The sequence below is a fragment of the Schistocerca piceifrons genome, chromosome 8 (assembly GCF_021461385.2).
Source record: "Schistocerca piceifrons isolate TAMUIC-IGC-003096 chromosome 8, iqSchPice1.1, whole genome shotgun sequence".
NCBI classification, from domain to species: Eukaryota; Metazoa; Arthropoda; class Insecta; order Orthoptera; family Acrididae; genus Schistocerca; species Schistocerca piceifrons.
The window spans coordinates 377,280,922-377,292,448 of record NC_060145.1 but is presented as its reverse complement, the minus strand read 5'-3'; positions in this window follow the sequence as shown (position 1 = coordinate 377,292,448).

Below are 11,527 nucleotides of genomic sequence, written 5' to 3'. Positions count from 1 at the left end.
GACCGAGGAGGACGGGCAGAAGTCGCGGCAGAGGCAGCGGCAGCGGGCTGGGAGCCGCAGGTGCAGCTGCCCTGTCTCATGGAACGTTTCAAAATGGTTCAAATGGCTCTGAGCACTATGGGACTTAACTGCTAACGTCATCAGTCCCCTAGAACTTAGAATTACTTAAACCTAACCAACCTAAGGACGTCACACACATCCATGCCCCAGGCAGGATTCGAACCTGCGACCGTAGTGGTCGTGCGGCTCCAGACTGTAGCGCCTAGAGCCGCTCGGCCACCACGGCCGGTTGCAACGTTTCGCTCTCTATCTGTATCAGTATAATTTCTTCATCTACACCTTCTTATCGAAAGTATCTGGATACCCCTATGTTATGCGGAACTAACCACTAGATTTCACGAGAGGTTAACCGGCCAGTCTGAAAGGAGGCGAAGAGTACTGTCATTAGAGAAGCAATAACAACAGAACGGGTCATGAGGTAGTAATGACTCCGAACGTGCTCTAGTCACGTGCCTGATCAATTAATCCATCAGGGACATTTCAACCCTCCTTAGGCTGCCCAAGTCATGTGTTGGTAATGTGACTGTGAGTGAAAATGTGAAGGAACAGCCACAGCTAAATCATGACCAGGCAGGGCTTCTGTACTGACGGGCAGCAATCATGGATCATTGTGGATGGTGTGATACGCCCGCTTAGCCCGCTGGGCAGAACAGATAACAGGATTGTGAAGAGGGCCAAGGATTGAGGTCAATTTCTGCTTCTAATTGTCATTTATTGTAATTTATTAACCTTTACATGCAAAGCGGCACATAGCCGAATCTATACCGAATGCAACTCTTTCAAGGCTGAAGGCCTCCAACAAGAAATCTTAACAAGATAAAATCCAATTGAGATAGCAATAAAATAATTTAAAGAAGCAACATATAGAAGGAGCAATACCAATGGCTGAGGGCCACAATTAAACTTCAAAATTTAAAAATACGTTACCATAATCTTTAAAAGCAGAAGGCCGCAGTGTTTAAGCTTGAAAGATAAATTTAAAAATTAATTTTGCAAAATCTTAAGACAACATATAACTAACCACCGGTGGCAATCAGCAGGCCAGGGAGGTCGGTCTGCCCTAGTTCGCTTAGGTGAGACAGGTGGTGAGCCCAACTATACTTGATCCGTCGGAACCCAACCAGAGGACAGCCATGGACCAACCGACACAACGACTTACTTCCCTTCAAGCAGTACATGAGAATTCAAACTGGCAATGTTACAAACGTGACAATCCACAATGGAGTACGTATTAGCTGTCAAAACTACACACCATGTTGGACAGCGACAACAAGTGAGGAAAGGACGCTGCCTGACATTACGTTAGTGACCAGGGCAGGTAAACAGAATACTAACGGCCACTAGGCAGAAAATTCCACTTTTGCACTCAAATCTTAGTCGACCAAAATAGTTAGTCGCACGGCATGGCGGCTAAATCTCGGCAGTAGAACCACTCGGTGTGGCTCACCGGAAAACCTCCCCAACAGCAAACCACCGAAACGAACCACCACAACATGAATCAACGTGGCTTGGGTAGTTAAAATCACTACTCAACTTTGACGTCCTGGGTCGGTGAACCACGAAGCTCGTAGCGATCGGACAGCTCCACACACGCTCCGACACTGCGCAGGGGCTGCCAGCGGACCCAGCCGACTGCACTGCGCGTAGATAACTTCCCTCGTCCGCAACAACCGACCGACTGACTCCAGACCCTTTGCCGGAAACTATATGCACCAAACCGAAGATGGTACACGGCGCAAATATCGATACACATCACTGCTGCCATACGTAGAAGGAAGAAGAACCACGACGTAACTGCGACACGGGTGGGAAACCAAACACAGAAACACAGCGAGGTTCACGAAAACGCATAGTTGGGAGAGGGCACGGCTCATGGTGGTTCTAAGAAATCGCATGAAATCTGCTGAAAGACTCTCATGAGTCTCAAACTACTACCAGGAATCCAGCTAGCACAATGACTGTGCGTAAGGATTTAGAAAGATTGGGGTACTATGGTCGAGCTTCTCCGCGTAAGCTACACGTTTGTGTAGTCACTGCTAAGGGAAACTTGCGATGGTGTGAAGGGCGACACCACTGAACAGTGACTGTTTGGAACCGCGTGATTTGGATCGATGAGTCACGCTATCCCTGTGACAATCCGATGGAAGTTTTGGGTTTGCGGAATGCCGAGAGAACCTTGCTGTCATCATGTGTAGTGCCTGAAGTGAAGTACGGAGGAGGTCGTGTTACGGTATTGGGGCGTTTCCCATGGGTAGCGTGTGCTTATTGTGCTTAAAAGAACGCTAAATATGGGGAGGTATGTATGTATTTTACAGCAATGTGTACTGCTTACAGTACAAGAATAGTTCGGAGACGATGATTGTTTGTATCAGCATGACAGCAGAGTGGTTTGTCGGCAGTAACATTTCTGTACTGGATTACCGTATCCAGAGTCTCGTATTTAAACTAATGGAATACCTGTTGGGTGAGTTAGAACTTCGACTTCGCTCCAGATCCCAGCATCCAACATCACTACCTCTTCTGGTTTGGCTCTTGAGGAAGGACGAATTGCCATTCAGCCACATACATTGAGACGCTTCATAGAAAGTGTCCACAGCAGATTTGATGCCGCATTAAGGTGAAGGATGGTCACAACCCATATTAATGTCCACTGATGTATGCCAGATACACCTGATCACAAAGTTGGAGGTTACATTCTGCCATTACAACTCATTTCCTCTATTGTTACTCTCGCAAGTGGACTGATGGAAAAATGATAACCTCCATGTCTCTGAGCGAGTCCTAATCTCCTTTACGTTGTCCTTTCGGGCCGTGGGCGATGATTAAGGCCACCTATCACAACATCTTCGTTCTGCAATTCTCTCCCGATACAATTGGTGAGCCAATGATCATTTAAACATTGACATTTCGTGTAACTAAGACATTTTTGTAAGATTCGGAGACCTCGAAGGGGAAACAGTAATTGGGAAGCGAATGAGACTGAGTCGTAGACTCCACCGTTGCTATTCAATCGGTATATTGAGCAGGCAGTGAAAGAAACGAAGGAACAATTTCGAAAGCGAATTGAAGTTCAGAGATACGAAGTAAATAATATGTGGCTTGCCGATGACACCGTAATTCTGCCAGAGACGGTGAATGACTAGGGAGAGCGATTGAATGGAATGGATAGAGTTTTGAGAAGAGGTGGTCAGGTGAATATCAACATAAGAAAACCAAATATAATAGAATATAGTCGATTAAAATCATGTGATAATGACAGAATTAGATTAGGAAATAAAACGCCGGTAGTAGAGGAGTTTTGCTATTTGGGCATCAAAATAATTGATTATGGTCATGGTAGAGAGGGTATAGAACACAGACTGGCGACAGCAAGAAAAACTTATCTGGAAAAGAGAAATTTGCTATCAAATGGAATGTAAAGCGTTAGGAAGAGTGTTCTGAAGGTTTTTGTATGAAGTATAGCCTTGTACGGAAGCGAAATATGGACGATAAGCAGTTTAGACAAGAAGAGAACAGAATATGGTGCTACAGAATAATGCTGAGAACTAACTGGTTATGTCAAAGAACTAACGAGAAGGTACTTAATCGAACTAGGGAAGAAAGACATTTGTGTCACAAATTGATCAAAAGAAAGGATCAGTTGATAGGACACGTTGTCAGTTTGGTGGTGGAGCGAAGTGTTGGGGGTAAAAACCGTAGAGTGAGAGCAAGGCAAGAATGTAGTAAGCAGGTTCAAATGGATGTAGGTTGCCGCAGTTATGCAGAGATGGAGACGGTTTAAAAGACTAGACTAAGGTGGAGAGCTAAGACTTAAGACTGAAAACCACTGCATCAAACAAGGCAGTTAAGTGAGACATATTTCCGTGAATTGGTACAAAAAGGACCCTCTTGTGAACTTAAGAATAATCATTTAACCAAAAATAAACCTGAGGCGATTATGGACATTTTTATGTAAGAAAGAGTCTCATGTCCTGTCGTGATACGATCTGATACCGTATGTTTCCTGTAACTAGTGCACTATGAGCAATTGTTGGAAATGAGTTGCAAAGTGGACCTAGAGCGTTCTCGTGCACTATCCTTATCGTATAATTCCTTTTTCTATACGTGAGAGTTTTGTCCTGCATGTTGTACATCAACAGCTACTCTGTAATGCATTGCTGAGGTTACTTTATTGTACTGCTACTAATTCCTTCTCCTGTTCCACTCGGAAATGGAACGAGTGAAAAATGTTGCTTCTAACATCCCTTATTCTGTCCTTACAGCCTTTAGGAGAGAAGAAAATTGTCGGCAGCAGATACACCTGCAGTCTGTCACAAACACACGTTTTATAGGCTTCGTCAATAGCGTTTCGTCTGGTGTAGAGAAGCAGCTGAAAGAGTTGAAATCAATTAAATCTCCAGGTCCGGATGGAATCCCAATCCGGTTTTACAGAGAGTACTCTATGGCAACGGCTTCTTACTTAGCTTGCGCTTATCGCGAAACTCTTGCCCAGCGCAGAGTTCCAAGCGACTGGAAAAAAGCGCAGATGACTCCTGCAAAATTACAGATCAGACTCCTTAACATCGGTTTGCTGCAGAATTCTTGAACACATTCTCAGTTCGAATATCATAAATTTCCTTGATAGGGAATAGCTTCTGTCCTCGAGTCAGCACGGTTTTAGAAAGCATCATTCGCGCGAAATCCTGCTTGCCGTTTTATATTGTGAACTGTGGATGAAGGGGAACAGGCAAATTACATATTCGTAGATTTCCCAAAAGTAATTGACACAAAGCTCTACTACAGACTGTTACCGAAGGTGCGAGCGTATGGAATAGGTTACCAGATGTGTGAGTGTCTCGAAGACGTCTTAAATAACAGAGACCAGTACCTTGTCCTTGATGGCTAGCGTTCTTCACAGACAAGGGAATCGTCAGGAGTGCCCAGTAATGTGGTAGGACAGCTATTATTTTCTGCGTAAGTCAAAGATCTGGTGGACAGGGCGACCAGCAGTCTGCGGCTGACGCTGATGATGTTCTGCTGTGCAGGAAGGTGTTGTCGTTGAGTGACTATAAGAGAATAGAAGATGACTTAGACAAAATTTCTAGCTCGTGTGATGAATGACAGCTGGCTCTAAATGCAGAAAGATGTAAGTTATTGGAGTTGAGTAGAACAAACAAAACCGTTATTTTCGATTACAGCAGTAGTAGTATACTGCTTGACACAGTCTGTCGACGAAATATCTAGGCGTAACGCTGCAAAGCGATGTGGAATGAAACGAGCGTGTAAGGCTTCTAATAGGGAAGGCGAAAGGTCGACGTAGATTTATCGAGAGAATTTTTGGAAAGTGTGGATGGTCTGTAAAGGAGGCCGCATATAGAACGATAGTGCGACTCATTCTTTAGAACTGCTTGATGTTTAGGATCCACATCAGGTCGGATAGAAGGAAGACGTCGAAGCAATTCAGGAGCGGATTGCTAGATTTGTTATCGGTAGTTTCGCTCAACACGCGGGTATTATGGAGATGCTTCGGGAATTCAAGTGGGAGTCCCTGGAGTGAAGGAGATGTTATTTTCGAAAAAACGCTACTGAGAAACTTTAGAGAACCGCCATACATTTTACATAAGTACCACGAAGATAAGAGAGGAGAAATTAGGGGTCATATGGAAGCATGGAGACATTCGTTTTTCCCTCGTTCTATTTGCCAGTAAAACAGGAAACGTAATTACTAGTAACGGTACAGGCTACTCCCCGACATGTACCGTATGGTAGCTTGCGGAGTATGCATATAGATGTAGGCCGGGTGTTTCCTGCCAAGAATTGCCATCTAACGCTCAGAGCATTTCCATAACACTACCGTACAGATGGGACGTGATGCTGGTAGCAGATTGTAAATTTACTAACTTGGCGATGTAACTGCATACTCTTGGTGGCACACGAAGAACTGAAGTCTCACAACTGGAGATTCCTTTGTCAGTCTGACAGTTCAGTAACGAACGTAACACCCCTGAGCTGAATTTGCCGTTATTCCACATTTATTCAGATTAACGATTCATTCGAGCGATGACCAGTTCACAGAACATAAGGAAGTGATTAATAAGCCTCATATAATCAGTATCATTTCCCTCACGATGATATTAGTAAACTATGTTAGCTACCGCTTGTAACAAGGTTCACACAGTGGCGATGAGTCAAATATAAATTTCCATCTTGGAGTCGAAATAATTCTGACGACTGATACCAAGAAATTCACAAAAACCGAAGGGATCTTAACGCACTGATGTTCGTGTGTTTATAGGTAAACGAAGATTTTGAATGATACTGAAGTAAACGGAGTTAACGAGATGTTGCTCGACTGAAGTTCTGTTAGGGACTGACGATTTGTTGTCTGGAGGGGATGCATATAGACGTCTGGATGCTTTCTGAATTCGGTAATTACATTTTAGCTTGTAATCCTGCAGATATAACAACTCGGACTGGTGTCAACATATCGAGAGGAACAATATTTTGGTTTACCTGTGGGACACAAACTCTGGTCCACAGTGTTTTTTTTTCGTAGAAACCAAAGTAGACGGTCTTTATACGACTACATACTGAAAAGTAATGACTCCGAAATTTTTATTGTGTTTTCAACATTGGTTGAGGTTTTGCGTGTCATGCATATTGCACAGCTGACTTTCCCGTTTCGCTGACCCAGGTTGCAACCCTCAGCCGCCAGAGGTCTCCGAATTGTAGTGTGTAACGTGGTTGTGCGTAATTTAACTGAGTGAGAGGTCCTCAGATAACTGAAAACACGAATTCAAAGATTTCGTCCACACATGAAGCACCCTCTCTTTGGGCACGGCAATGCCAGACAACACACGAGCGAGGCGACACCTGCAGCAATCCGACGCTTGGGTTCACTGTCATCGATCGTCTTCTATACAGCCCCCACTTTGTCCCATCCAATTTTTATCTGTTTCCAAAGCTTGAAGGACACCTTAGAGAACTTCACTTTGGTAGTGATGAAGCGGTGCGAGCAGAAGTTGTGGCTCCGTCAAGAAACATTCTACAGTGACGGTGGTTCGATGAACCCTCTGCCAGGCACTTAAATGTGATTTGCAGAGTATCCATGTAGTTGTAGATGTCTCATCAAACTGGCCTCTCGTTGGGAGAAACGTGTTCGTCGCCAGCGTGACTCTATTGAGATATAAATGTGTATATATGAAAAATCTTAAGGGTGTTACACATAAAAAATTCGGAGGCATTACGTTTCAGCACGCCCGCGTAGATTTCATTGCGTTCACGTTTATTGCCATCGTAATTAATAGCATATACAGGGTGGTCCATTGATAGTGAGCGGGCCAAATATCTCACGAAATAAGCATCAAACGAAAAAGCTACAACGAACGAAACTCGTCTAGCTTGAAGGGAGAAACCAGATGGCACTATGGTTGGCCCGCTAGATGGCACTGCCATAGGTCAAACGGATTTTTTAAATAGGAACCCCCATTTTTATTACATATTCGTGTAGTATGTAAACAAATATGAATGTTTTAGTTAGACTACTTTTTTCTCTTTGTGATAGATGGCACTGTAATAGTCACAAACGTATAAGTACGTGGTATCACGTAACGTTCCGCCAGTGCGGACAGTATTTGCTTCGTGATACATTGCCCGTGTTAAAATGGACCGTTTACCAATTGCGGAAAAGGTCGATAACGTGTTGATGTATGGCTATTGTGATCAAAATGCCCAACGGGCGTGTGCTATTTATGCTGCTCGGTGTCCTGGACGACATCATCCAAGTGCCCGGACCGTTCGCCGTATAGTTACGTTATTTAAGCAAACAGGAAGTGTTCAGCCACATGTGAAACGTCAACCACGATCTGCAACAAATGATGGTGCCCAAGTAGGTGTTTTAGCTACTGTCGCGGCTAATCCGCACCTCAGTAGCAGACAAACTGCGCGAGAATCGGGATCTCAAAAACCGCCTCCTGGGATCCCTGACGCCGCCGCGCCCTCCAATTCGCACGTTCCTGATGGTAGACATTTGTCCGACAATGATTGGCTCATAGTGGTAGGATCGCGTTTCTTTGTGTGGGAAGCGGAAGTGCGTGCCAGCCGCATGGCTATCCCTTGCCCCTCAAAAACAGGTTTGAGGTATTGGCCACTGCTGAAAGTATTGTACAGCTGAGCCATCACGGGTTGCCCCTGTCGCGACTGTGGCCGATCTCCCTGAGAGATCTGGACAAGCACAGAGGGTGGTACTGCTTCTTGTTAGGCGAGTGATTGAGATCCTAGTAAAAAGAGTAAGCAGGTTGCGAAAGAAGGTCAGTGTCCGCTCTGTTTGCCTGCTGAGGAGGACTCTTCTGGTGCAGCAGGGTCTGCCGACAGCGACTGAGCGCACTGGGTGCACCCAGCTGCAAATCGAGGCGTATGTAGCCATGAACGAGGCCTACAGCCTTGGTTCAGAGGCCATCAGTTCCTGAGGGCAGCTGGCTGATTTGGTAAAGACAGATAACCTCGCTCACAGGGTGGAAGCAAAGCTATCATCTTTCAACATTGTTCCCAGAAGCGACTGTGGTCCTCTGTTTGAAGCAATGTGGAAGGTCTACGCCAGAGGCGCAAACGATTCTATGACGGTACCAGAGTCAAATTTCTCAACCTCTGCCATCAGATGGGCAAATATGTAAAGTTACACATATTTCTGATGGCTAATCGGCTGCCTAGAATTGTTATGAGGTGGGAAGAATTTCTCCGTGAAGCTATATGGTCCCTGGGCCGAGGACGTCCCGCAGCCAGTCCACCTAAGCGACTGGCACAGGGCAGAGAAGTATGAAGTCGAGCAGCGTGGCTGAAAATGGAGAAAATCCCAGAAGACAGAGCTGAACAGTGTCGCTCGCTTAGCAGAATGCGGAATGTACCACCAGTGGCTGACTATGAGACAATATGAAAGATAGCTAAGTTACAACTCTTAGAACATCTATAATAATTCACAGTGAAATTTAAAAGCAAATTTGAATTCATCTGTGAACTCAGATACATAAGGCATAACAAGGAACACGACAATATTTTCAAAATCTTTAAAACTTTTTTTTTGTCATCTGTCTTCTGTCTGGTTTGATGCGGCCCGCCAAGAATTCCTCTCCTCTGCTAACATACTACATCAACATCGATTGCACGCGTACCATATTTCTATGCACCAGGAATTGCATGGCGACGACTTTGAACGTCGTATACAGTTCTGCCACTGGGCACAAGAGAAATTACGGGACAATGACAGATTTTTTGCACGCGTTCTATTTAGCGACGAAGCGTCATTCACCAACAGCGTAACGTAAACCGGCATAATATGCACTATTGGGCGACGGAAAATTCACGATGGCTGTGACAAGAGTAACATCAGCGACCTTGGCGGGTTAATGTATGGTGCGGCATTATGGGCGGAAGGATAACTGGCCTCCATTTTATTAATGGCAACCTAAATGCTGCATTGTGTGCTGATTTCCTACGTTATGTTCTGCCGATGTTACTACAAGATGTTTCACTGCATGACAGAATGGCGATGTACTTCCAATGTGATGGATGTCCGGCACATAACTCGCGAGCGGTTGAAGCGGTATTGAATAGCACGTTCACCGGATCTGACGTCCCCGGATTTCTTTCTGTGGGGAAAGTTGAAGGATATTTGCTATCGTAATCCACCGACAACGCCAGACAACATGCGTCAGCGCATAGTCAATGCATGTGCGAACATTACGGAAGGCGAACTACTCGCTGTTGAGAGGAATGTCGTTACACGTATTGCCAAATGCATTGAGGCTGACGGACATCATTTTGAGCATTTATTGCATTAATGTGGTATTTACAGGTAACAGCATGCGTTCTAAGAAATGATAAGTTCACAAAGATACATATATCACATTGGAACAACCGAAATAAAATGTTGAAACGTACATACGTCCTGTATTTTAATTTAAAAACCCTACCTGTTACCAACTGTTCATCTAAAATTGTGAGCCGTATGTTTATGACTATTACAGCGCCATCTATCACAAAGCGAAAAAAGTGGCCCACTTAAAACATTCATATTTCTTTACGTACTACACGAATATGTAATAAAAGTGGTGGTTCCTATTAAAAAAAAACAAAAGAACAAAAAACGCAGTTGATATCCGTTTGATCTATGGCAGCGCCATCTGGTTTCCCCCTTCAAGCTAGACAAGTTTAGTTCTTTGTAGTTTTTTAGTTTGACTTATTTCGTGAGATATTTGTCCCGGTCACGATCAATGGACCACCCCGTATACATTAATTGAACAAATCTTGTCTATTCGCATCCTTTCTTTGACTTCTAGTTGTAGGTGGTATCTGGAACCTATCTTGGCAGCATCCAGCAGAAATCATCCAACAGAACAGTGTCCATCGCCTACTGTACCGCTGTTCGGTGAGAGATATGACCTGGAGGAACCGCTTACCGTGATCATGATTGAATACATCAAATTTCTGATCAGGGACTGGAGTGGACTCAAAGTGTTTGTTTCCCAACAGCCGGCGCATCTGTAGAGCAGTGAGTACCTCCATTGCGATCTTCTCTGTGCTGAGTCTTGGATACTTTTCACACAAATATTGAAATGCTGCTTCATTCCCGTGCATAGCCTCAACAAATTTTGTCATGAGTCTCCATTTAATGTGTTACTGTGAAAGAACAATTTTATTCGGATTCCCTGGATGTTCGTCGGCATTATTTTTTGACCCAGATGTCGGTGCTGACCATTCCCTCCGTTTATAGCGTTTTTCTCTTGCGTCACTGTCTCTATCACGCAAGTCGCAGCAGTACTTACTCTAACCCCCTTGCAAACCCAACAGCATCGAATGACTTTCAAATTCCACCTACCAGCCATTCATGGTTATCATAACTAACACAGTTTCTAACGGATTTCAACGTGGTATAAATTTCTTTAGCTAAGGTGGCATATGTGACAGTGTTGAATGCTCTTTCATTACTATTGTGTAACAGTCCTGCCTTCATGCTTGTTTTTGAACCGTGTACTAGGATTGCCCAGAAAGTAATGCACCGCATTTCTTTTTCATCCGAAAACAATGCTACGAATGCGAAACGTTACCTATGTGTTATCTGAAGTCTCCTGAGATAGTGGGCTAGGTTTCTGTCATTTCCGACAGATAGCGTAGCTGCAGGACAGTGGCAAAATGGCTTCTGTAGGTACGTTACAAGCAACGTGCCGTCGTTGTATTTCTCACTACAGAGAAAGAAATTGTGCGAAATATTCACAAACGTTTGTGCAAAGTCTACGGAGCATCTGCTGTCGACAGAAGTACAATTAGTCGCTGGGCACGGACGGTGACGTCCTAAGAAGGCGGTTCGGCGGAGCTCCACGGTATACAGCGGTCGGTGACACCATCCACAGCTGTCACACCTGGCATGCTGCTGCGAGCTGATGCTGCCATTCGCGAGGACGGAATCATTAGGACTCGGCAGTTGGCATTGCAT